General features: G+C 38.7%; 2 long non-coding RNA genes and 5 other non-coding genes across 7 annotated transcripts; 1 reads left to right on the top strand and 6 right to left on the bottom strand.

The window, feature by feature from the left end:
* Positions 1 to 8,061: 8,061 nt before the first annotated feature.
* On the bottom strand, positions 8,062 to 8,777 carry LOC149645013 (uncharacterized). Its single transcript, XR_016371980.1, has 2 exons — positions 8,388 to 8,777; positions 8,062 to 8,272 (listed from the first exon to the last, which is right to left on the bottom strand). It is a non-coding gene; the product is annotated as an uncharacterized LOC149645013 (long non-coding RNA).
* A 1,914-nt stretch (positions 8,778 to 10,691) lies between these two features.
* On the top strand, positions 10,692 to 15,280 carry LOC149645012 (uncharacterized). The gene is made up of 4 exons (XR_016372015.1): positions 10,692 to 11,288; positions 11,324 to 11,341; positions 14,430 to 14,488; positions 14,913 to 15,280. It is a non-coding gene; the product is annotated as an uncharacterized LOC149645012 (long non-coding RNA).
* Positions 15,281 to 23,152: 7,872 nt separating this feature from the next.
* On the bottom strand, positions 23,153 to 23,225 carry TRNAV-AAC (transfer RNA valine (anticodon AAC)). Its single transcript has one exon. It is a non-coding gene; the product is annotated as a tRNA-Val (tRNA).
* A 196-nt stretch (positions 23,226 to 23,421) lies between these two features.
* On the bottom strand, positions 23,422 to 23,494 carry TRNAV-UAC (transfer RNA valine (anticodon UAC)). The gene has a single exon. It is a non-coding gene; the product is annotated as a tRNA-Val (tRNA).
* Positions 23,495 to 23,697: 203 nt separating this feature from the next.
* TRNAV-UAC (transfer RNA valine (anticodon UAC)) lies at positions 23,698 to 23,770 on the bottom strand. The gene has a single exon. It is a non-coding gene; the product is annotated as a tRNA-Val (tRNA).
* A 341-nt stretch (positions 23,771 to 24,111) lies between these two features.
* On the bottom strand, positions 24,112 to 24,184 carry TRNAV-UAC (transfer RNA valine (anticodon UAC)). Its single transcript has one exon. It is a non-coding gene; the product is annotated as a tRNA-Val (tRNA).
* Positions 24,185 to 25,905: 1,721 nt separating this feature from the next.
* On the bottom strand, positions 25,906 to 25,978 carry TRNAV-AAC (transfer RNA valine (anticodon AAC)). The gene has a single exon. It is a non-coding gene; the product is annotated as a tRNA-Val (tRNA).
* Between the last annotated feature and the right edge of the window lie 868 nt (positions 25,979 to 26,846).

Below are 26,846 nucleotides of genomic sequence, written 5' to 3'. Positions count from 1 at the left end.
GTACATGGCGAATATATATGAAAACCAATCTAAATTCACTCGAATCATTTTTGCACGAGTTGTTATTGTTATAAAAATTAGCCAATTAATTCGTTAAAATTTAACTTTAAGTGAATCATAAATAACCGCTCTGCGAATTTGGGGCTCTGGTCACATCTCAGACAACACATTTTCTGGTCACTCTGATACCGTTATCCAGACTTTCCTGACATTTCCCTGACTTTTTAGGCCCATTTTAAATTTCCCTGACTTTACCCTGACCTTTTAGGCCCATTTTCAATTTCCCTGACGTTTCCAGGTTTGTATGAACCCTGTATAATAAGGTCAGCTTAATAATCTGTCTGAACTCTGAATGGTTCTTTTATATAGCCTGCACCTAATTTAGAAATTAACTATAACCGCAATTTAAATGCCGGTATCTCCTGGGCCCTGGCTCTCGGCGAGTGCCGAGTAAGACATACCCAAAGATAAGACAGAAAAAAGAAATCATGTGTTTTAAGGAAATACTCTCTCTCTCCCTCTCTCTCCTCTCTCTCTCTCCTCTCTCTCTCTCTTTCTATCCTCCTTATTTCGGGCTCTATGTTTTATGCAAATTAAACGGCGGAATAATAAAATAGAAAACAGGAATCTTTTTAAGGTAGTTCTCTCGCGTTGGCGGCGCCACCGTACATAAGCGAATTACACAAAGAGAATGGGATATGCCCCCGCCGGTTTAGCAGCTAGCCCTAGCGCCGAACCGATGCCGTGGAAATGGGAGCTAGCTGCTAAGCTGCCCCCCCTATAAGACATTAGCCCCCCAACGCGACCCCCGAGCAGCGCCAGGAGTGCATTCTCAGAAGGGATATACACGCCATCACACCAGAAACAGAAAGCGTAGGAGGCACCACGCGCTAGATCGATCCAGTGGACACACCCCTTAACCCCTTCCCCCTTACCTTACCCAGTGTTACTAGATTAAATGGTTGTTAATTAAATTATTTTCTTCTTATCGTCAAAAGAATTAGGGCTAATCATTTACATTTAATTAAGAATAGCTGTCGTCTACTCCTTGTTGGCCTAAGTTACGTTCTTCAACATTGGTGCGTGGTTACCGAGTCGGACACTATCTCACGTGACTCGTGTCGAGGTCGAGGGGTCAGCCAGCCACTTTACTTTCGTCCATTATAACAATTATAATCTAGGATTTGTCTATGAATGGATTTCCACACTAAACCTGTGGCTTCTTTACAGGTGGGTCCCTTTACAATGCAAAGAGGGGTGCAGGGGGCTGGCCCCTATGCCCCCACAGCTAACCTACAGCGCCCTATGCTAACCTACAGCGTCCTATGCTAACCATTACCTATGAAGGGATTTCCACACTAAACCTGTGGCTTCTTTACAGGTGGGTCCCATTACATTGCAAAGAGGGGTGCAGGGGGCTGGCCCCTATGCCCCCACAGCTAACCTACAGCGCCCTATGCTAACCTACAGCGTCCTATGCTAACCATTACCTATGAAGGGATTTCTACACTAAGCCTGTGGCTTCTTTACAAGTGGGTCCCTTTTCATTGCATAGAAGGGTGCAGGGGGCTAGCCCCTATGCCCGCACAGCTAACCTACAGCGCCCCCTATACTAACCATTACCTATGAAGGGATTTCCACACTAAACCTGTGGCTTTTTTACAGGTGGGTCCCATTACATTGCAAAGAGGGGTGCAGGGGGGCTAGCCCCTATGACCGCACAGTTAACCTACAACGCCCCCTATACTAACTATTACCACCGTTAACCTCTGATGGAAGTTTTGATGGAAAGGAGAAACCGGAACTCCTTTTAACAAGCGGGGAGAGGACTTGCAAAAAATGTATACGCTGAAGGATTTCTTCCCAGATTTTTACCCGCGATGTCACAGTCCGGGATCGAACGCATGACCCTCTTGTTGCGAGGCGGAAGCGCTAACCGCTACACCACCCCACTCAACTACAAATGACTATAGTACCATGAGTCTAAAGGTAACTCCTTCAATTGAAAAGATAAATTCCCACTTTCTTAATCAATATAAAATTATCTTTAAAGAACCTCAAATGATTTTTTTAAACACGGATAGCAAGTATATTTTCTTTGCAGGTTTAAGTAAATTCAATCGTATTCTAGGTATTTCCAACAAATATTCCCCAACCATTTTTCATCGTTAGGTAACCATGACCATTTCGAACCCCCCCCCGCATCCCCCAATCCCATCACATCACATTTCTTCAAACGCTACTCTTTTTTCTCTGTCGATCCTGAGAATTTTTGGCCCCGGTCGATATGAGAGGAAGGGTTAGAATTTTGGGTGAGGATATTTTCTCACGGGCATAAAGGGTTATACGGAGAGAGAGAGATAGAGAGAGAGGGAGCGAGAGAGAAGGAGAGAGGAGAGAGAGAGGAGTGAGAGAGGAGTGAGAGAGAGGGGGGAGCGAGAGAGAGAGAGAAAGAGAGAGAGAGAAATCTGGCCCAGCATACTCTCGCTCCCAGCACTCGGACACTCGGACACAAACCCCGACGGAAACAAAACTCGGCCAGAATAAACTCAAGACTATTCGTCATTATATCTATCTACAAGTAGAAAGAGACTGGCCGGCAGCTCCTAACAGGGTTGGCAAAAATCCGGATAATTTGAATAAAATCCAGACCAGTGGTTTTTATTGGATTAAACCGGATTTTATTGGATTTATCCGGATTATTTAAAAACACGAGTCATTTTAGGTTTTTTTTGAAGGCAAAGTACTTCTGTTTAGCTCTTATTTGGGTTTTGGGGCACTCCCCGACCCCTAGCCCAGGTTCCAATACAAAATCGTCTTCTAGTTTAACTGCTAAAATGTTTTCATGAAATCTATTTCTTAATTTTCTTTCCTGAGTGCACGAGCCTAACACTAGCGCGGCTCCAGTGGATCCCTTACAAGGGGACTTTCCTTCTAAACTCCGGGTTTGGCTTGGCAAAGGCTAGTGGGCGGGATTTATACATGCACGTATAAATCCCGCCCACAAATGCAGCTTTCCCAAGCCAAAACTGGAGTTCGTAAGGAAAGTCAACTTGTAGGGGATCCACTGGAACCACGTTATGCTTTAAGTTCGAGTAATACTGGTAATATATTGTAAGCTGTAACTGGACAGTAACTGCTAACATAACTATTAGTTTTATCATTTATAATAAGTAATCTTTAGTTATCGCTTCATATATTTTTGCCTTGTTTCTGGTTTCATTTTATTTTTATGGCACAAAATTGATTTTTCCCCATTCATAATTAAGCCGGAAATTTTAGGTGGATTTTTTAAAGTGGATTAATCCGGATTAAACCAGGTGGTTTAAACCGGACTGGATAGGTAGTTGCCAACCCTGAATTTAAACGAGTTAATTGGCTTATTTTTATAACAATAACAACTCCTGCAAAAATGACTCTAGTGAATTTAGATTGGTTTCTTCGCCATGTATGTTATTGCAGCAAATGGTCAGGGAAAACCTGGAAAAGTCAGGGAATTTCGTTCCAAAAAGTTTGTACGAACCCTGAATATAAACTTCTCCACTCGGCCTCGATGTGATGCGGAGAATGAGAGAGAGAGAAAGAGAGAATGAGAAAGAGGGAGAGAGAGAAAGAAAGAAAATATAGAGGCATTTTTTTATTTCATATTTCTCTTATACCTGCCTTTCAACGCTTAAGGGAGAAGCCTATGATATAAAATGTAATTTTAAGAATATCAGCGAGCATTTGACTTCAAAGAACCATATCTCCATCCAATTTTATTTGAATGGAGATATTAAATTTATTTTTAAAGCCACTCCCCCCTTTCCCTTCCCCTTCCCCTTCCCCCCATCCATCCAAGGGTTACTCGAAATATAGTTAGGTAATTAAATAATATGATTACGGGCACGGGAAGTAGTAGTCTCCAAATATAGATAGATTAATCACCGCGAGAAAGCGTAAAAAGAAAAAATGTCTGTCAACATATTCCAGTAATCTCTACTACCTACCTTTTTTACATAAACATTACATTGGCGCTCGAGCACGCAGCTTTCCCCCAATACATTTATTCATTTTCCTTCCCGAGGATACGGCGAGATACGCTGAAAAGAGAGAGAGAGAGAGAGAGAGAGAGAGAGAGAGAGAGAGAGAGAGAGAGAGAGAGGGAGAGAGAGGGGAGAGAGAGAGAGAGGAGAGAGAGGAGAGAGAGAGAGGAGGCTAGACCTTGTTAGAAGAAAAGAGTGGGGGAGGGGGGAACGAAGTATTATTCTGGCTGGCATATCGGAGAATCAGGGTTCATACAAACCGGGAAAAATCAGAGAAATAAATAGTTGACAAAAACTTCAGGGAAATTTCGAATTTTTAGTAAAATTTAGTAATAATCAGGGAAAATTTGCGTCAAACCGGGTCGAACAGGGGCCGAGTAATTAAGCCAGGGTTCATACAAACCTGGGAAACCGGGAAAACCTGGAAAAATCAGGGAAATACATAGTTGACGAAAACCTCAGGGAAATTTCGAATTTTTAGTAAAATACAGGGAAATTTGCGTCAAACAGGGGCCGAGTAATTAAGCAAAATATTCGTAAACATACCCCCTCCCTCCATAGGATTAACATTACACTATACTTTGGAGGCTCATAACTCTGGTTCTACTATTAGTGATAAGGGGATGTCCTTTGATTATGTAATAGTCCTATTTGCCCCCCCCCCAGTCCTTCGTTAACATTTGCTCCGTAGGATGCTCCATATACGGGGGTCCGGGGAAAACCCTGGAAAACTCAGGGGGAAGTATATGGGGGAAAAACCTCATGGAAATCTCGGGGAAATTTGTTGTTTTCCAAAAGTTGTATGAACCCTGAAGAAGATGGAATGGGGAAAAGTATGTATCGACGAAGAGCCATGGGTATTGGGTATTGGGGAGCGGGGAGCGTAGGGGAGGGGAGGGGAGGAGGCTTTTATATTGATTTGATTTTAAACCCTTCCGGCTTGAGGTCGCAATCTTCTTCTCTTTAGACGAAAAATTTTCCGCGTCACGCTTTTTGCCAACGGTTCCTTTATCGGGAAAAATGGGCCAGCCTCCATTTTAGAGCTTATTTTTAACGAGAGAGACCCAAAAGGGGAAAGGTCACCAATGACCGTGGAAAAGCCCAAGTTCAACAAGTAAAAAAAAATCAATTGTGTTTTCCATATTTTTTTATTATTATAGCGTTGTACAACAAAATTTACTCGAGATAACGCGCGATCCCGGAGTCATAAGGTCACCCCCGGGTTATTGGGGGTCGGGAGTGGGGGTTAAGGAAGATTTATATACGGGGGGCGTCCCCCCGGGGGGCAACCTCTTCCAGCTATTCTATTTCCGGTAAAAGAGATTTTTCCAAGGGAAATAAGTGTTTAATAACGCTAAAGATCTCTCTCTCTCTCTCTCTCTCCCCTCTCTCTCTCTCTCTCTCCCGATGCTTAGAACTCCAGGGTTCATACAAACCTGGAAAACCGGAAAAATCAGGGAAATAAATAGTTGACAAAAACTCAGAGAAACCTCAGGGAAATTTCCGCGTCAAACAGGGGCCGAGTAATTAAGCAAAATGTTTACTAACATACCCCCCCCCCCTCCATAGGATTAACATTACACTATGCTTTGGAGGCTCAAAACTCTGGTTATATTAGAGATACGGGGATGTCCTTTGATTATGTTATAGCCCTATACGGGGATGTCCTTTGAGTATGTTATAGTCCTATTTGCCCCCCCTCCTTCGTTAACATTTGCTCCATGTATGGGGGAAAAACCTGGAAACCTCAGGGAAGTATATGGGGAAAACCTCATGGGAATCTCAGGGAAATTTGTTTTCCTAAAGTTGTATGAACCCGGTTAGAAGTCCTTTTTAATTTTACACGGAATTTTAATTACGGTAAAATTTAAGAAACGGCACCAAAACCCCTGTCCCTGTCCCGGACGCGTCCGCGAAACGAACGCTTACGATAAGAGAGGGAAACCGGTCGCGTCCGCGAAACGAACGCTTACGATGAGAGAGAGAGATCGCTAGCGTACGCGGTGGCGATACGAAGCTCCGCGTAGAGAGAGAACTGCCTGCCTGGTATATTAGTGAGAGGGGGAAGAGGGAGAGGGGGCATCCCGCTCGGAGAGAGAGGAAAGAAAGGTAGTTTAAATCTCGCGGGCTTTTTTGAGTGAAGGGAAACAAGATGATAATTTTCGTGCACTACTGCACTTTGTGCGCGTGATACATCAGAGATTATGCTGGATGGTTAGGTTAGGTTTCGTAAAATAGAGGGGACGCTTTACGGTCATAGTGATTTCTGGTTTAGGGGATCCAGGATTTTGTTTAAATACATTATTTGATTCGTATGGTTTTTAAAAATTATACTTTAGTGGGGTGCACAATTTAGTTTCATTAATATTATTTGAAATGTGACGTTATTAGAAATTAAAGGGATACACGATTGTGTTTCAGAAATGTTTTTAGTTGTACGATTTATTGGAAATCAACTATACGGGGGTCACGTGAGCCGTGTAAAATTACTATTAAGGCCCAGCCCTTGGGCCATCTTGTTGTTCATATTTTTGTTTACCAATTGCACCCATATTTTTCATCAAGCTCCCCAAGATCCGTTACCGATCCGTGGTTTCCAAATACCAACCATTCCCGTTGCCGATAAAGAAAGGTTATTACATTTCCAACCATTACCGAAATGAACAACAGCGGAAAACCATTTCCATACCATAGTGTTCGAAAGAATATAACCCTTGAGCGTCTTGGTTTGGCCCAAAATTACCACCGCAATACGGTTCTTCATCGGGAATTTTAGTAAAAATAAGGGGGCTGAACAACTGTAGAAAAATCTGACTGGACTGAGGGACTCCCGCTCGCCCCTCGCCAAGTACCATGAATCACTTCCCAAAATATTTATTCCGAGAATTTAGCGCGAGAATTTACAATGGACTGATTGACAGCTATAATAGCCGCGAATCTTGCGTGCTAAAGTAATAGGAGGATCAGCTAGAAGACGCCGGTACTGTTAGCTTAGCCAGCTAGGCTACAACAAACTAAGTGAGATGAGTAGTAGAGGCACCTATATTATATTGCCATATCTCGTCTAATACAGTCAAAGGCAGAGAGCTGCCATTACTCAGTGGCAAAAACCTTTTTAAGTCTTTTTAGAATTTTAGGATCTTCCATAGAAAGGATGTTCCATCCATTTACCAACCATTTCCAAACTAAAATCTATAACAATTTAACCACTTCCATTCCATATTGGTTGTTTTCCATCCATTCCCGATCCGTTTCCATGCAGCTCTCTACTCTAGTTATCCCCTCGCCCCCCCCGGGGTCAGGATTACTAAGGGAAAGATTGTGCACAAACTGTAGAATCAAAGTCAAATTCGCGGTGAATCAGGGTTCGTGTATAACCAGGGATAGGACTGTAAAGTAACAAAAATCCAAATAACTAATAGGAATCGAAGTAAAAGTGCCGCGTCAACAGTTAATCTTGTTATCTCAACTTGCCTGACTACTAAATAAATACTTTTTCTGATTTTGATGGGAAAATAGGCTGATTTAACAGGGTTCATACGAAATTTCGTAACCCAATTTCCCTGATATTTCCAGGTTTTCCAGAATACTTCTTATAAATTTCCAGGTGCATTTTTTGCATTGGAGGAGTGTTATAATTTCAAATAGGGTAACCAGACTATAGCTACAACCACATTATATAGGCGCATGCCTCTGTGGTTGCCAGTAGCTTTGGTTACGAAATAAATATTATATGTTTACCATTCTTTGTTAGGTTATAATAGACAGTACCAAAATACAGAATTCCATACACCAGGGCTGATACTCACTCATACGCTCAATTTTAGTTGAATAAGTGACTAGGGTCAGCTGCCCTAATTTGGAACAGCTCTAATTTGGAACACTTTTCTTAAAATCGTCATAACTTAAGTTTGAGAGCTTCAAATTAATATTTTAAGGGCTCATTTGGAAGAATGAACATCCCTCTATCCATAAAACACTCAAGACTCTATCATAAATTCCAGATAAGATACAAGCGTAATTAGACAACCTCATATTTTGCATAATTTATTTTTTCCAAAATGAAGGGAAAGTTCTCCCATGGGTCTCGGGAAATAAGCTTTCACGGCCAATGGGAGAAACATAGGCTTACGAAAATGATTCCATTGAAAACTTCGGATCTTTCTCTTCAAATTAAACACTTTAAACGCCAGGTTAGGCCCAAAAATTATTGAGAAAACTCGAATAGAAAATATGTCCTCATTTGCCTAAAATGGAACACCCCGATACACGAAAATTTAATCTATCTTTTTACATCCATAACTAATGTTTTACTCACTAAAGGACAACAAAAAGACCTTAGAAGATGCGTTGATTCATTACCTGTTTAATACTTTTGGTCCCGTAAGCGTAGATTAAGATGCGGAAAAGATACGGGTATTATCAGCCCAGTGTCCAGATTTAGTCATAAACGTGATGCCAATTTTAGCTGATTTAGCATGTTTCGCCTAGTGATATTGGGTTTCAAACACCGTATCATGACTCATTTGATGTAAAATGTAGATTCGACACAATTACGCCACAAAAACATAACAGTGTAGGTTACTTTGATCTAACTTGGTAATTATTTCATTCGAAATACCGTTAGAGTGCATTTAATTTACAATGTTTAACCGTAATGAACTGACAGCGCGCCAATTTTTGAAGCTTTAAGCAGATGACACTCAGTGCCCTTTAAAATATATGTACAGGTATAAAATGGAAAGCGTTGGTCGCTAGATGGTCGTAGTTTCGCTAACAAATTATATTTGCTTATTATTAGTTGCAAAAACTCGGATATTTTCGTATTCAAATTAGGGTGTTCCAAATTAGGACGGGGGCGTTCCAATTTAGGACGAACTGTTCCAAGTTAGGGCTGAAACCGACCTTTTTTAAAACCCATTTTGCAGGAAAAGTACGCGTCTTAGCAATCTGAAAATGGGTGCAATCGATCGGCAATAGTTCAAACTTATTGTAATGGTCTGCTTGTTCACTTCAGTAACTTATTTGTTACTGAAAAATCTGACTTTCCAAAAAGTTTGAGAAAGTGTTCCAAGATAGGGCTACTGACCATAATTAATTTAGAAATGGTAAGCAAAAAGTGACTAAATAGGGGCCACTTGAAATGAAATGTTTTCAGAGATGACCGATTTAAAAGATATTTTGAAGGTCAGTGTCGTAATTTAGCTCAATCTATGGTCTTAGATATTTCCAGTCAAAGGAAAGGTCACCTCAGAAAAGGTCTACGGCGAAATTCAATTACAGAAATCAAAGCAATTGATGCCGTTTTAAATCAAAAACAAAACATTCATTTGAACTGGATTCATTTTAAATAATAAGTTAAACATTTGCTATTTGCTGAGCGAGCGAAGCGAGCTCCACGATTTTGGACTTTCATCAACTGTGATCTTGCTATTTTTGCGTTTAAACCGTCATAAGACGATTTTTTCCGTGCACCAAATTAGATTATGGGTCCCACTGAAGTGTATTTGTTTCACTTTATTTAATTTCCCTGATTTTTTTGGAAAAAAAATTATTATCCCTGATTTTTCAAAGAAATTTTCATTTTCCCTGATATTTCCCTGATTTTTTCCTCTACACCAATTTCCCTGATATTTCCAGGTTTTCCCTGTTTTCCATGTTCGTATGAACCCTGATTTAAGGACCGAATAGCAATTTCAGGCTAGATTATGGACCTTGCAGGAAAAAGGGGACCTGGTGGGACCTGGTGGGAGCCCAACGTTTCTGTCGTTTAATTTTCGTAATATTTTGGCAAATACTTAATTAGGTAGCTAATTATTATGATTAAATTAAGTATTTACGCAGTTTTAAGTCACTAAAAATGGCCTACTTCAGTTTGAGACTTTCTTTACATATATTTTCGATTAAAAGCTAATAAATATTTATTTCATGGTTCGAATTAAGTTAAATAATAAGTTTTTGAGTCGTCAAACCAAGATTTTGAAATAGAAACTTCAATTTCCACGTGTTAATGTTATTGTTATGCTCCGGATATAGACTAATGGCACCCCGTGTTATTTCCCCATAGAGCCTAATACAGTCGAAGCCAGAGGGCTGCCATTACCCTTTGGTCCGGTTGCCGGTTATTATGGGAAAAGGCCAAGGCTTACCTTAATAAATGTTTGTACTTTTTCTTTTTCGACCATTTCTTCCGGATCTTCTCACTTATCGAAGGTTTTACGTTTAGCGCTATCTTGGAACATATTAATTATCCTTGATTAAACTTAAATACGTGATTTATAGGCCGTAGGAAACGTTCAATTTCGACCAAGATGGCAAGAAACTTTGAAACTAATAGCGTTTTCCTTTGGGCATAGCCCACTCGATCCGCGCTCCCGGCCGCGCGTGATCGAGTGGGCTATGCTTTGGGGCGGCTTTGGGTCCTCGCGGAGCGCTCCCAAGGAGCGATAAAATTGGTAGTAGTAGTTTCCAGCTTCGTTAAACACTGGAAGGAAATGAGGTTTACTTGGGAGGTGACGGAAGGGGTGTGGGGGTCAAGTCACCTCCGGCGGAGTGCGGACACGGGCCAGTCGGCACCTAAAGGGTAGGACTAGGATCGCCGACATGTATCGTATTCCCTCAAACTTTGCCGCCCAGAAGCGTGGCTTACAGGAGTGCGCCACACTCCCGGCCAACTTGAACTTAGTTTTATAATATAAAAACTATTTTCCTCTCGATATAAATTCTTACTAATTTGACAAAGACTTTTTTATATAAAAAAAACCACATCCCCTCGTTTCCACTCCAGCAACTTAGAGTATATTTTATCTATGCCCTATTCTCATTGGTTAACATATTCGTGTGGCTCGTGCCTCCAGAGAGAATTTAGAAGGGGAGTGGACGACTCTATTAAAAGTGATGAAGCCCAAACAAGTTGTCGCGTTGAGCTTTTTGGGGTAGGAGAGTTTCCGGTCACATGTTCTAAAATCTCTCTGTTACAAACGCATCATACCGGAAATCGACCTGCCTAGATAACGTTTAGCAGCATAGATATTATCTATGTTAGCAGACGACGTTGCGCTAGATTCCAACCACCCCTTCCACTCCCCTTCTAAATTCTCTTTGGTGCCTCCAGATTTTTAGCTATAAAAAGACGTTGTGGACGGTTGGTATTCACAGTGTGGTTCGGATTCGCTTTTATCGCTTTTATCGCTTTTATCGCTTTTATCGCTTTTATCGCTTTTATCGCTTTTATCGCTTTTATCGCTTTTATCGCTTTTATCGCTTTTATTGCTTTTATTGCTTTTATTATTTTAATGTTTTTATTGTTTTTATTGCTTTTATTATTTTAACTTATAAATTTTAAAGTTCATTTTTAATTACGATGGCCTCTACACCTTGTGATCGGGGCATGAGGTAAGTAAAGATTAAAGTTAGCGAAAAAGCAAAAAGCTGCGGTTATGGCAGTAAAAACTTATAATTATTAGACATATTGTTTAATGTGTTATATTATCCACTTGTCACTCCTCCCACTAGTCCTGGAAATTCTTTCATTAATTAATTGCCTTCAAGCCCTTTGTTAGTTTAAATCTTAAATTAGTTTACTACTATTCCTAAATTTAATTAAATATGACCAACAATAAAATGGATGTGTAGGCCTATTTATTTTTCAACAACTGACTTCTTTTTATTAGGTCAGGAAAGGGGCAAAGGTTGAGCGCAACCTGAGAAACATCACTCTGGACAAGATTGAAAGACGGTTTGGAGTAAGAATATTGTGCAAAGTGACCTACCTAATTAATTAAATACTTATGCTTTCTTAATTCTTCCTTCATTATAGGCCGACTCTTTCCGGAATCAAATTCCGTCTGTATATGATGAACAAGGAGTGGCCGGATTGTGCCTTTTTAACTTAGCCATCACGGATGACCGTTGTCAATTGGCCATGGACTGCAATGAGAGACCCCCGTCGCTATTTTTAATTTTTTTAATTAATTTTTAAATTAATTTTTAATTTTTTAAATTTTTAAATTAATTTTTAATTAATTTTAATTTTTTAAATTTTTAAATTAATTTTTAATTAATTTTAATTTTTTAAATTTTTAAATTAATTTTTAATTAATTTTAATTTTTTAAATTAATTTTTAATTAATTTTAATTTTTTAAATTAATTTTTTAAATTTTTAAATTAATTTTTAATTAATTTTAAAAAAAAAAATGATGCGACGGTTAACATCACCGCCTTCAAGGGTAAATTTTAAATTTTCTACTCCTCATTAAATTAATTATTTACCTAATCATCATTAATTACAGCTATATTTCGTAAAATCTGCCAAGAAAGACCACCCATCGACCTTACGTTCGAAAACTTTGATTTTTTTAATTAATTTTTAATTTTTTAAATTTTTAAATTAATTTTTAATTAATTTTAAAACTTATGGGACTTGTATTTATTCTTATTGTTTAATATTAATTTTTATTAATAACTAATTTGTTTGTACAACTTTTTTCTTATTGTTTAATATTAATTTTTATTAATAACTAATTTGTTTGTACAACTTTTTTCTTATTGTTTAAGATTAATATTAATTTTAATTATGGTTCACTTTGAACTCAGTTTTTGGAAAATATATTTCCTAAACAATTTGCCATAATAAAATGTTTCTATTGAATCCAGTTTGTGTCTGATTATTTTTCGTTAGTCATTATTTTGGAAACCCTTTAAATTCTACGTTTTAATGTCGCGCTCAAAAGTCAGGTGAAAGTACCACGTGATCAGGTAGCTCTGTCGTCCGCTACATCGTAGGCTATGGAAAACACCACCGCCCTCAATTTAGCAGAACAGAATCCCAACAGAATGAGGAGAATAAAAAAAGCTTAAGCGAAAATTCTTCCGGACTCGCGACGGAACAATTTCTTCAGACCCATGAAACTAGAAAAACAATTCTCCAAAATATCAGCCCTACAAAGGGCCGGGGGGGAAAAACCTGATTACCTCGGCCCCCTAACATGTCATTTTTTTGAAAGTAACCCTAAATATTCTACTCAATATAATGAATCAAACATTAAGGAATGCGGCGATTATAATTGCGCGTAATTTTCACATTTTACACGCGAAGAAAGAGGGGCCAATTGTGGGAGAAATGTGACGACTAAAATGGTTTCCGTAAAAACTTTACTTTAGCTCGCGCATTCAAAATACGGCAGTTTTTACAATAAATATTATCATTTCTTGGAGGTTAATTATATGATAATTAATTAAATTTAAGTCGCGGCGGAAACTATTTTAATCAATATTTTCACTACCATAAAAACCCGACCAGTATATTATCATATAATTAACCTTGAATAAATGATATTTATTGTAAAAACTGCCGTATTTTGAATGCGCGAGCTAAACCGTAAAGTTTAGCCATGGAATGAGATGTTCGTGTTTTGGACTCCATCATTAGACAAAAAATAAATGCGTAAATATTCCCTGTATCGTATTACAAGAATGACAATTTGAATAAAATTAATCAAGAAAATCAACTTTGACCTTGGTTCCACGTTCCCGCTTTTTTTCAAATTATCTTAGAAATTTTAAACCAATCACGATCTTATAATTTTTTCGTCCGCTAGGCCGATCAGGCTGACTGTCAGATGCTACTGAACTTGCAGTGATGCCAGATTGAGGGAAATTTCCCATATCTGGGGAAATTTTGACTCCTAAAAACGGTAAAAAGGGAAAAGGGAAATTCCACCAAAAATTTGCTAAATCTAGGGAAATTCCATGGGAAGAAATATTTTATTCAAAACCTACAATCTCAACATAGAAAATTAAACAACTTGATCAAATTGACCTATTAATTACGTTGGATTCTTATTAGATGGCAACCCTGCTACTGTTTTTAGTAATTTCCAAACATTGAATTACCGAATGTCGTCTGCTAAATAACTGACCCATTGTAATCGTTAGGAAAATACATCGCCAAAAACAGTTGTCAACAGGCTGGGAAATAGCAGTGCACTTCCTCTGGTCCAAAACCAGTTTATTAATTGCTTGGACTAGTTTTTTAATTCAAAAAGTGGGGGTTACTGGTCCTCGGGACCAGTTTATTAATTGCAAATCTATTGGAGAACAAAGGCTGGGACCAGTCCGGAGACCAGTTAATTATTTCGGGGACTAGAGGGGTCACTGGTCCCAAGGACTAGTTTAAAAAATATCCTTATTTCCCAGCCTGCCTGCCTAGCCCTAGATAACGTTTAGCAGACGACGTTGCGCTAGATTCCAAACCACCCTTTCTACTCCCCTTCTAAATTCTCTTTGGTGCCTCCAGATTTTTAGCTATAAAAAGACGTTGTGGACGGTTGGTATTCACAGACTGTGGTTTGGATTCGTTTTTATCGCTTTTATCGCTTTTATTGCTTTTATCGTTTTTATTGGTTTTATTATTTTAACTTTTAATTACGATGGCCTCTACACCTAGTGATCTGGACATGAGGTATGTAAAGATTAAAGTTAGCGAAAAAGCAAAAAGCTGCGGTTATGGCAGTAAAAACTTATAATTATTAGCCATATTGTTTAATGTGTTATATTATCCACTTGTCACTCCTCCCACTAGTCCTGGAAATTCTCTCATTAATTAATTAATTACCTTCAAGCCCTTTGTTCATTTAAATCTTAAGTTAGTTTACGACTATTCCTAAATTTAATTAATTGCCTTCAAGCCCTTTGTTAGTTTAAATCTTAAATTAGTTTACTACTATCGAATTATTCGATTGAATACCGAACCAAATAATTCGATAAGCCCATAAGCAAAATCGAGTGTTTTTCTTTTATCAATTCTTCTAATAACTACAAGACCAATCCGCAAAGTAAAACAGGTTTAATTAAACTAGAATAATTTCGTTAATTTTGCTCTATAGGTGTCCAGGTCTGGCGGTGCGTAACTACCACCAAGGCTCCGCCGAGGTGAAAGAAAAAAAGCTCCACAAAGCGCAAAGAAAGCGGGGAGTCCTTCTTATAAATTACGAACTAATGGCCTCATCCGCCCTAATTTAATTTTAAACTTTTATTTAAATATTGTTTCTTTTAATTATAACTTTTTATCATTCCATTAATTGTTTTGCGTTAATTTAATCTTTATTACTATTTTTTTAATGTAATAAATTTTAATGTAAATTGCCACCTAATGGTTACGTAAAATATTTTAAATTTAATAAACTGTTTAAATTTTTAAGCCGTTGCAATTGTTTAAATTTGTGAATAAAATGTTAAAGAACGCGTGTTTTAGTTTCAGTGCATTTTTACAAACGTTCCTCGTGAACAATAAATAAGCGTTTTATAAACTTAATTCGTTAATTAATTACTTTAAGACAATTAATTACTTAGCCCTTTGAAACGGGATTGAGAGGAATTAAGAAGGATTTGGCTTGCAAAGTTGATACTTAATAGAAAAGTAATTACATTATCCTGAAGAAGTTTGGAAGGGTTTTATCAAAAGTGTATAGATAGAAAAACCAAAAGTTCACATCGTTGAAACTTGCTCGCCCCTAACTCCTTTACCAACAGAGGAATCTGCTCTTAATTACCTATCGAATGGGCTATAGCACTTCTAGTAGATCCAGACTTACGAGCCTTGCTTAATTACTCGGCCCCTGTTTGTCGTAGCCCAAAGTTTTTAGTATGGTTAGATGGGGGACAAATTGGACTATAACATATCCTAAGGACATCCCCGTATCTCTAGTAGAAAAAGAGTTACGAGCCTGCAAAGTTTATTTTCAAAAATCAAAAGTAACCTCCTAGCAATAAGTGAGACAAAAAATAAGTTGACGACGATATTGAGGTAGCCTCAAGTTTAAAGTATCCTTGTATGGGGAGCCAAGAGTACTATAACATATCCAAAGGAGATCCCCGTATCTCTAATAGAACGAGAGTTATGAGCCTACAAAGTTCAGTGCTAATATCATAAGTAACATAGCAAATATAAGTGAGACGATACCATACGTTGACGAACATTTTGCTTAATATCTCGGCCCCTGTTTGTCGTAGCCCTATGTTCTTGGTATGGTTGGATGGGGGACAAATTGGACTATAACATACTCAAAGGACATCCCCCCTATGTCTAGTAGAACCAGAGTTACGAGACTCTAAAGTTGGGTGTGACGCTATTTTTATGGCATATTTTTGAATAGTTCGCTTAATTTCTCGGCCCCTATATGACGCAACCCCAAACCTTTGGTATAGTAGGATGGGGGACAAATTGGGCTATAACATACTCAAAGGACATCCCCGTATCTCTAGTAGAAACAGAGTTACGAGGCTGCAAAGTTGGGTCTAAAGCATTTCCTATGGAGGAGTTTGTTTCTTTACGGTTTGCTTAAGTACCTGGCCCCTGTTTGTCGCAGCCCAAAGTCTTTGGTATAGTTAGATGGGGGAAAAATTTAACTATAACATACTCAAAGGACATCCCCGTATCTCTACTAGACCCACAGTTACGAGCCTGCAAAATTGGGTCTAATGCTATTCCTATGGAAGGAGTTGTTTCTTTACTTTTTCCTTAATTACTCGGCACTGTATTCTCGGTCACCCATAATAACATATCTGTAGTGAAGTGGTTGACACATCCGCCTCACTCACGGAAGGCCACAGGTTCGAAACCGCGAAGTTTTTTTTTTCGCTTGGGATATGTAAAGACCTTTATAATTATCCGAACATTTGTGTCAAGGTCACATTATTTACATCCCCGTATCTCTGGTAGAACCAGAGTTCCGAGCCTCCAAAATTTAGTTTAATGCATTTCCTATGGAGGGGTTTGTTTCTTTACGTTTTGCTTAATTACTTGGCCCATGTTTGTCGTAGCCCTATGGTTTAAGTATGGTTGGATGGGGGACAAATTGGACTATAACATACTCAAAGGACATCCGCGTATCTCTACTAGAAAAAGAGTTACGAGCCTGCAAAGTTTATTTTCAAAAATCAAAAGTAACCTCCTAACAATAAGTGAGACAAAAAATAAGTTGACGACGATATTGAGGTAGCCTCAATTTTAAAGTATCCTTGTATGGGGAGCAAAGAGTACTATAACATATCCAAAGGAGATCCCCGTATCTCTAATAGAACGAGAGTTATGAGCCTACAAAGTTCAGTGCTAAAATCATAAGTAACATAGCAAATATAAGTGAGACGATACCATACGTTGACGAACATTTTGCTTAATTACTTGGCCCATGTTTGTCGTAGCCCTATGGTTTAAGTACGGTTGGATGGGGGACAAATTGGACTATAACATACTAAAAGGACATCCCCGTATCTCAAGTAGAACCTGAGTTACGAGCCTCTAAAGTTGGGTGTGGCGCTATTCTTATGGCATGTTTAACTCTATTTGCTTTTGATAAACCTGCACCCATACAATCAGCGTCACGGAAAAACGGGATGGAAATGAATGAATGAATAGCTTGTTTATTGCGCATAAAAAGAACCGTAGTGGTTCACGAGAAAATACACATTTACATAAATATTATGTACAACCGATTAATAATTTATACATGACTAGAGATTTATATAGGGAAAGTAAGAGATAGAAATATAATATATCAGAAGTATATAATTCTTCTCTTCGAGAGAAGTGTACCGTGCACAAAGCGGGGTAAGTGTAACGTCACTCTTCCCAACATCGGAATATTTAGAGCAAGGTTACTAAACCGAATCACATACACGATAAATGGTTCCCTCATCATTACTCTATTAGCGTTTAAATATTTGGCAAAACGCGCTTGTGAATTTTGTCCCACGTCAAGACGAGGTTTGTGGTATGATTGCTGGGGATTTAGTGCAAACAACTATATAATTCACTTTACAGTGCGATGCCCATCTGAAGTTTGATGAGCGGGAAAGCAAACTAAAGGGGGGAGCCTGGGAAGAATGACGTTACATAACTAAAGCATTAAGAGGATACAGAGTGTCATCCTTCTACTATTATCCCCTTCTGAATATATTTATAAACTTAGTATAATATTACGTCACGTATGACTAAATCCATAGAAAGAGAGCGAGAGAGAGGGAGAATTAAAAACGGAAAACAAAATATAATCAGTATTAAACACGCGCCAATTTAAAATTAATACCAATTATTTATATCGCATTTAGCTGAAGGCCGCTTATAATTTTCTATTCCCCCCAGGGTTGGCAAAAACCTTTTGCCGGGACACGTGGAAAAAAGTGTCAAAAACCTTTCCCCGATTAAAATGACAATTAGAAATACTAACTTTGGCTTTGTAATTATAGCTCTTCCAAACTGCTAATTTGTCTCAATCTTAATCAATTTTATAACATTTATTTTGTTTTAAACGTTCGAGCTAAATCCACTTTGAAACCACAACTTGTGAAATTTTTCTATGGAGGGTATGTTGACGCACATTTTGCTAAATTACTTGGCCCCTGTTTACTCGATCCCCAAGTGTTTAGTATGGTTGGATGGGGGACAAACCTCCAAAGTATATTTTCATAAATCATAAGTAACCTAATAACAATAAGTGGGACAAAAATAAGTTGACGACGATATTGAGGTAGCCCCAATTTCAAAGTATCCTTGTATGGGGAGCATAGAAAACTATAACATAACTCAAAGGACATCCCTCTATGTCTAGTAGAACCAGAGTTATAGGCCTCCAAAGTTTACTGCTAAAAAAAATATAAGTAACCTAATAACAATAAGTGAGACAAAAATAAGTTGACGAAGATATTGAGGTAGCCTCAGGTTTAAAGTATCCTTGTATGGGGGGCATAGAGGACTATAACATACTAAAAGGAGATCCCCGTATCTCTAGTAGAACAAGAGTTATGAGCCTACAAAGTTCAGTGTTAAAATCATAAGTAACCTAATAAAAATAAGTGAGACGATACCATACGTTGACGAACATTTTGCTTAATATCTCGGCCCCTGTTTGTCGTAGCCCTAAGGTTTTTAGTATCGTTGGATGTGGGACAAATTGGACTATAACATATTCAAAGGACATCCTCGTATCTCTAATATAACCAGAGTTGTGAGCCTCCAAATATAGTGTAATGTTAATCCTCTATGGAGGGGGTTGTTTAGCTTCATTACTCGGTCCCTGTTTGTCGCAGCCCCAAGTGTTTAGTATCATTGGAAAGGGGACAAATAGGACTATAACATACTCAAAGGACATCCTCGTATCTCTAGTAGAACCAGAGTTTTCAGCCTCCAAAGTATAGAGTAATGTTAATCCTACGGAGGGGGGTATGTTTACGAACATTTTGCTTAATTACTCGGCCCCTGTCCTGTTTGACGTATATTTCCCTGAATTTTACTAAAAATTTGAAATTTCCCCTCGGGTTTTCGTCAACTATTTATGTTCCTGATTTTTCCAGGTTTTCCAGGTTTGTATGAACCCTGTATATAGGAGTCCCTCCTGTCCCACCCTCAGTCGATACCCGAACTGTCTTAACGAAACCCTGTCCTCCTTACGTACGGAGGAGTAAATTTATTTCATTCATTTTGATACCATTATTTTTAATCAATTTGAATCCCCTATTTTATTCCACTTTACGCCTCCCTTTACGCTCTTCTTTAATGTATTTTAAACTAATTTATCCGCTTTAATTCTTTAAGTTGAAAACGCGAACAAAACGTTAATTTTAAAATTACCCCCCCCCCCTCGATTCCCCAACGAAATTAGCGATAACTCGCGATAAATTAAAGAACTAAAGGAAACAACGAAGGATAAAAGGTATTTCGATCGAGACAGTTGCTTTGTGCAAAAACATTCGCAACATGGAAGTGTTAAAAGACGCCATGCCAAGGGCATGCAAGGTCATTTCCTCAAATACTTCGTCATGGACAGTTGCAAAATGCCCCCTTTCCCCAATGGACTCTTCAACAATGTCGCTGTTGCGTGTTGGCTTGAATCGCTCAATTCAACTGTCCAATTTCACCAATCATTCTTTTCCTGTACTAACGGATGTTGGTGATGTGATGTAACCACGCCCCCCCCTTTCTCTATATCTTCCCAGTGACGTCACACCATGGTCAATCTATAGAGTAGTGCCGGTAGAGAGGGGAGTAGACTGTGTAACCCTCCCTCTAGGCGCGCTTTTGTAAGAGGGGATACTGTACACGCCTGGTAGGGGGGATGACACTGAGCTAAGAGATAGAAGCCGGGTATGACGTTTGCATCCGTAGAACTGACATTACTCTATATCTATATAAATCAAAGTCCTGACTGACTGACTGATAATCAACGCCCAGCCCAAACCGCTTGCCCCCTTAGAAGGCTGAAAATTTGCAGGAACGTTACTCGCAAGTAGTAGGCGCGTACTAAGAAAGATTTCCCCCCAATCCGCCGCCGCCATCTTAAAAAATGGCACCCACAAACATGTAAAAAATCTGCTCTACGCAACAAAGTCCGCGAGTTTCAACCGATTTCGCAAATATTTAGTACACTGCTTTCCTTTAAGCTATGGACGGGCTGAATGCGGTCTTTCGGGTTCGATTTGTCGCCATCTTTTTAAATGGCGGCCAAAAACTTAAAAACCCTTCTTTATGGAGTAATGTCCGCGTGAAAAGTAATCGAAAAAATGCGTATTCTACAGGGCCGGTAGGCCCTTGTAGATATGACATGACAACCTTCCGTAATGTTAAAGAAAAAGTCACACCTTTTAGGGTTAGCGTCCCATAGAAAAAGCATTAAAAATTTTTCGGTTTTTTAAGGCAATTGAGACAGGCCATATGGAAAAAGTATAGCGAAGTTAGTTTTCGGAATACTTCTAAATTAACAAGCATTTATTAAATGGAAACTTACCTGTTTCGATTTTTAATTTATGAATTCTAATTTTTGTAATTTAACTAATTAAGATAGTAAGTCAAAAAATTACTTTTGGGTCAGAGGTCAGCCTAACCTTATAGCGCGCTTAAACCTATTTTCTTAATTTCGTTCTCGTTGACAACTAGAAGGTCCTAAGTTTGTGGGTGCTAACAAGTTACGTTGACTAATTGTAAATGTTGGCTTTCTTGCTGATTTTCCTAATTTCTTAGCAGTAGACTCTAACAAATTACTTTCGTATTTCGTCCGAGCTTGAGCACCTTTATATGTATTTTCTAATTAACTGTAGCACCCTTAATAAGAAATAGGTCGTTATCAGGTCGAATTTTCGTCTAGAAAAGTAATTCAGGTAAATTATTACAGTTAATAGAGGTTTTTATATCTTTTGAAGTAAGTTTTTCGACGTTCTTTACGGCCAAGGCTTAAGTTGTATAGACTAATAGCACCCCATGTTATTTCCCCATAGAGCTTAATACAGTCGAAGGCAGAGGGCTGCCAACCTGCCATTACCCTATTTTAGTTACTCTTTAAAGATTATTGAAAAGGCTGATTTCCAGCTCTCATTTGTTTTGGAATCCTGTGTATAGTCTGCTCAATTTTATGCTAGAAACATAGCCTAACCGGGTTAACCCTAGGTTTTTTGTGCTGTATTTACCGTGTGCGCTTCCAATATGATGTAAAAAATGGCATACCTATTCAAATTATTAACGTGTTGAAATAAAGATAGTGATTTTCACCCTGTGAAAATATCGAAAACTTCAAAATACTTCTGGTAAGATGACAAAAAGTTTAATATGTTTTCCCTACAGCAGTTAAAAGAGTCGTGGTGTTTACGTTAGCGCAGTTGTTACCAACAGTGGATTTTGTTAATTCATAAATATAAGTAACAGTGGTGCTGATTAATCCAGGAGGACAGTGTCGTTATGTAATTTAATTAGTCAAATAATTTCCATGTTTACATCAGCGCAAATTTTTCCAACGTAACCACGTCAGCAACGGAGGGTTACGTTGTTCGCTATCTCCACAGTTCACATTGCCGTTTGTTTGCTATGAATTGTTTAGGTATTTAATTTAATTACTGTTATTGAAGCCAAAGTTGCTAAACTATAGAATCACATCGTTCATTAACATATGTTATAGATGATCTTTATGTTACCGCAAATTTAGCACGTGGTATGATAAAAATTTAACACTTTGTGTTGGCAAGAATGAAAAACTCCACAATAAAGGTGATTTGAAACTCATTTTCTAAGCTAAATCAACACTTCCAAACCTCAATCCTTCATTAATTTCTACTTAATTAAGTATAATTAACGTGAATTTAAACATGAAATATACATATTTGGATGAGAACTCGAGTAACTTTGAAATAAAATACTTAATTAAGATTAAAACTGCACAAGCTGTTAGTATAGCCCCATGTTTTCTATCTCATACTTAGTTAATTTAAATCTTTAAAGTACATTAATAGGCGCGAAATTCGAAAGTTTAAGGTAAAATAAGATTCAAAACCCACTAAAAATTGCAATTAAGGTTAAGTATATATTGAAAGTCATTTATAACCTAAATGTACACTGCCGAAACACAATCCTACGTTAATTTTAAATCAATTAAATATAATTAACGTGAAATTAAACCAAAAATATTAATTTTTTGGATTAAAAGCTCAAATAACTTTTAAATCAACTGTTTAACTAAGATTAAAACTACCCAAGCCGTTGGTAAATCCCAATGTTTTCTATTTCACACTTCAGTTAATTTGGTCAAAACATGTATCTTCCTGGGCTCGAACCTGTGACCTTCCGCGTGTAAAGCGGACGTGATAACCACTACACCATAGATATGTCGTTATTCTGTGTTTTTGAAGAGATTTAGCTTATTATTATGTCCAATCACGATGGTCAAAGCATGTATCTACCAGGGTTCGAACCTGGGATCTTCCGCGTGTTAAGCGGACGTGATAACCACCACACCATAGATACGTGATAGCACAAAGTTGTCCCTAAGATCTAGATTATTATTATGCCCAAACACGATGTCCAAAACATGTATCTTCCTGGGCTCGAACCTGTGACCTTCCGCTTGTAAAGCGGACGTGATAACCATTACATCATAGATACGTGGTTATTTTGAGTTTTTGAAGAGATCTAGCTTGTTATTATGTCCAATCACGATGGTCAAAACATGTATCTACCAGGGCTCGGACCTGGGACCTTCCGAGTGTTAGGTGGACGTGATAACCACTACACCATAGATACGTGATAATACAAAGTTTTGCAAGAGATCTAGATTATTAATATGTCCAATCACCATGGTCAAAACATGGTATCTACCAGGGCTCGAACCTGGGATCTTCCGCGTGTTAGGCGGACGTGATAACCACTACACCATAGATACGTGATAACACAAAGTTTTGCCTAAGATCTAGCTTATTATTATGTCCAATCACGAAGGTCAAAACATGTATCATCCTGGGCTCGAACCTGTGACCTTACAAGCGGTCGTGATAACCATTACACCATAGATACGTCGTTATTCTGTGTTTTTGAAGAGTTTTAGCCGATTATTATGTCCAATCACCATGGTCAAAACATGTATCTACCAGGGCTCGAACCTGGGACCTTCCGCGTGTAAAGCGGACGTGATAACCACTACACCATAGATACGTCGTAATTCTGGGTTTTTGAAGAGATCTAGCTTATTATTATGTCCAATCACGATGGTCAAAACATGAATCTTCCTGGGCTCGAACCTGGGACCTTCCGCGTGTTAGGTGGACGTGATAACCACTACAACATAGATACGTGATAATACAAAGTTTTGCAAGAGATCTAGATTATTATTATGTCCAATCACCATGGTCAAAACATGTATCTACCAGGGCTCGAACCTGGGACCTTCCGCGTGTAAAGCGGACGTGATAACCACTACACCATAGATACGTCGTTATTTCGTGTTTTTGAAGAGGTTTAGCTTATTATTACGTCCAATCACGATGGTCAAAGCGTGTATCCACCAGGGTTCGAACCTGGGATCTTCCGTGTGTTAGGCGGACGTGATAACCACTACACCATAGATACGTGATAACACGAAGTTTTCCCTAAGATCTAGATTATTATTATGCCCAATCACGATGTCCAAAACATGTATCTTCCTGGGCTCGAACCTGTGACCTTCCGCTTGTTAAGCGGTCGTGATAACCATTACACCATAGATACGTCGTTATTCTGTGTTTTTGAAGAGATTTAGCTTATTATTATGTCCAATCACCATGGTCAAAACATGTATCTACCAGTGTTCGAACCTGGGACCTTCCGCGTGTAAAGCGGACGTGATAACCACTACACCATAGATACGTCGTTATTCTGGGTTTTTGAAGAGATCTAGGTTATTATTATGTCCAATCACGATGGTCAAAACATGTATCTACCAGGGCTCGGACCTGGGACCTTCCGCGTGTAAAGCGGACGTGATAACACCTACACTATAGATACGTCGTTATTCTGTGTTTTTGAAGAGCTTTAGCTTACTATTATGCCCAACCACGATGTCTAAAACATGTATCTTCCTGGGCTCGAACCTGTGACCTTCCGCTTGTAAAGCGGACGTGATAACCATTACACCATAGATACGTCGTTATTCTGTGTTTTTGAAGAGGTTTAGCTTATTATTATGTCCAATCACGATGGTCAAAGCATGTATCTACCAGGGTTCGAACCTGGGACCTTCCGCGTGTTAGGTGGACGTAATAACCACTACACCATAGATACGTGATAATACAAAGTTTTGCAAGAGAACTAGATTATTATTATGTCCAATCACCATGGTCAAAACATGTATCTACCATTGCTCGAACCTGGGACCTTCCGCGTTTAAAGCGGACGTGATAACCACTACACCATAGAAACGTCGTTATTCTTTGTTTTTGAAGAGGTTTAGCTTATTATTATGTCCAATCACGATGGTCAAAACGTTTATCTACCAGGGCTCGGACCTGAGATCTTCCGCGTTTAAAGCGGACGTGATAACCACTACACCATAGATACGTCGTTATTCTGTGTTTTTGAAGAGATCTAGCTTATTATTATGTCCAATCACGATGGTCAAAACATGTATCATCCTGGGCTTGAACCTGTGACCTTCCGCTTGTAAAGCGGTCGTGATAACCATTACATCATAGATACGTGGTTATTTTGAGTTTTTGAAGAGATCTAGCTTATTATTATGTCCAATCACGATGGTAAAAACATGTATCCTCCTGGGCTAGAACTTGTGACCTTCCGCGTGTAAAGCGGACGTGATAACCACTACACCATAGATACGTGATAATACAAAGTTTTGCCTAAGATCTAGATTATTATTATGTCCAATCACGATGGTCAAAACATGTATCTTCCTGGGCTAGAACCTGTGACCTTCCGCTTGCAAAGCGTTCGTGATAACCATTACACCATAGATACGTGGTTATTTTGAGTTTTTGAAGAGATGTAGCTTATTATTATGTCCAATCACGATGGTCAAAACATGTATCTACCAGGGCTCGGACCTGGGACCTTCCGCGTGTTAGGCGGACGTGATAACCACCACACCATAGATACGTGATAATACAAAGTTTTGCCTAAGATCTAGATTATTATTATGTCCAATCACGATGGTCAAAACATGTATCTTCCTGGGCTCGAACCTATGCCCTTCCGCTTGTTAAGCGGTCGTGATAACCACTACACCATAGATACGTGACAATACAAAGTTTTGCCTAAGATCTAGATTATTATTATGCCCAATCACGATGTCCAAAACATGTATCTTCCTGGGCTCGAACCTGTGACCTTCCGCTTGTAAAGCGGTCGTGATAACCATTACACCATAGATACGTCGTTATTCTGTGTTTTTGAAGAGGTTTAGCTTATTATTATGTCCAATCACCATGGTCAAAACATGTATCTACCATAGCTCGAACCTGGGACCTTCCGCGTGTAAAGCGAACGTGATAACCACTACACCATAGATACGTCGTTATTCTGTGTTTTTGAAGAGGTTTAGCTTATTATTATGTCCAATCACGATGGTCAAAGCGTGTATCTACCAGGGTTCGAACCTGGGATCTTCCGCGTGTTAGGCGGACGTGATAACCACTACACCATAGATACGTGATAACACAAAGTTTTCCCTAAGATCTAGATTATTATTATGCCCAATCACGATGTCCAAAACATGTATCTTCCTGGGCTCGAACCTGTGACCTTCCGCTTGTAAAGCGATCGTGATAACCATTACACCATAGATACGTCGTTATTCTGTGTTTTTGAAGAGATTTAGCTTATTATTATGTCCAATCACCATGGTCAAAACATGTATCTACCAGTGTTCGAATCTGGGACCTTCCGCGTGTTAGGTGGACGTGATAACCACTACACCATAGATACGTGATAATACAGAGTTTTGCAAGAGATCTAGATTATTATTACGTCCAATCACGATGGTCAAAACGTTTATCTACCAGGGCTCGGACCTGAGATCTTCCGCGTGTAAAGCGGACGTGATAACCACTACACCATAGATCGGCGTTATTCTGTGTTTTTGAAGAGGTTTAGCTTATTATTATGTCCAATCAAGATGGTCAAAGCATGTATCTACCATGGTTCGAACCTGGGATCTTCCGAGTGTTAGGCGGACGTGATACCCACTACACCATAGATACGTGATAACACAAAGTTTTCCCTAAGATCTAGATTATTATTATGCCCAATCACGATGTCCAAAACATGTATCTTCCTGGGCTCGAACCTGTGACCTTCCGCTTGTAAAGCGGTCGTGATAACCATTACACCATAGATACGTCGTTATTCTGTGTTTTTGAAGAGGTTTAGCTTATTATTATGTCCAATCACCATGCTCAAAACATGTATCATCCTGGGCTTGAACCTGTGACCTTCCGCTTGTAAAGCGGTCGTGATAGCCATTACATCATAGATACGTGGTTATTTTGAGTTTTTGAAGAGATCTAGCTTATTATTA

The sequence above is a fragment of the Phalangium opilio genome, unplaced genomic scaffold (genome assembly GCF_054372755.1).
Source record: "Phalangium opilio isolate 3A_F unplaced genomic scaffold, DU_Popi_V2 ptg000090l_1, whole genome shotgun sequence".
Classification (NCBI taxonomy): Eukaryota; Metazoa; Arthropoda; class Arachnida; order Opiliones; family Phalangiidae; genus Phalangium; species Phalangium opilio.
Note: the sequence above shows the minus strand (reverse complement) of the source record. Positions and strands in the feature narration are given on the sequence as shown.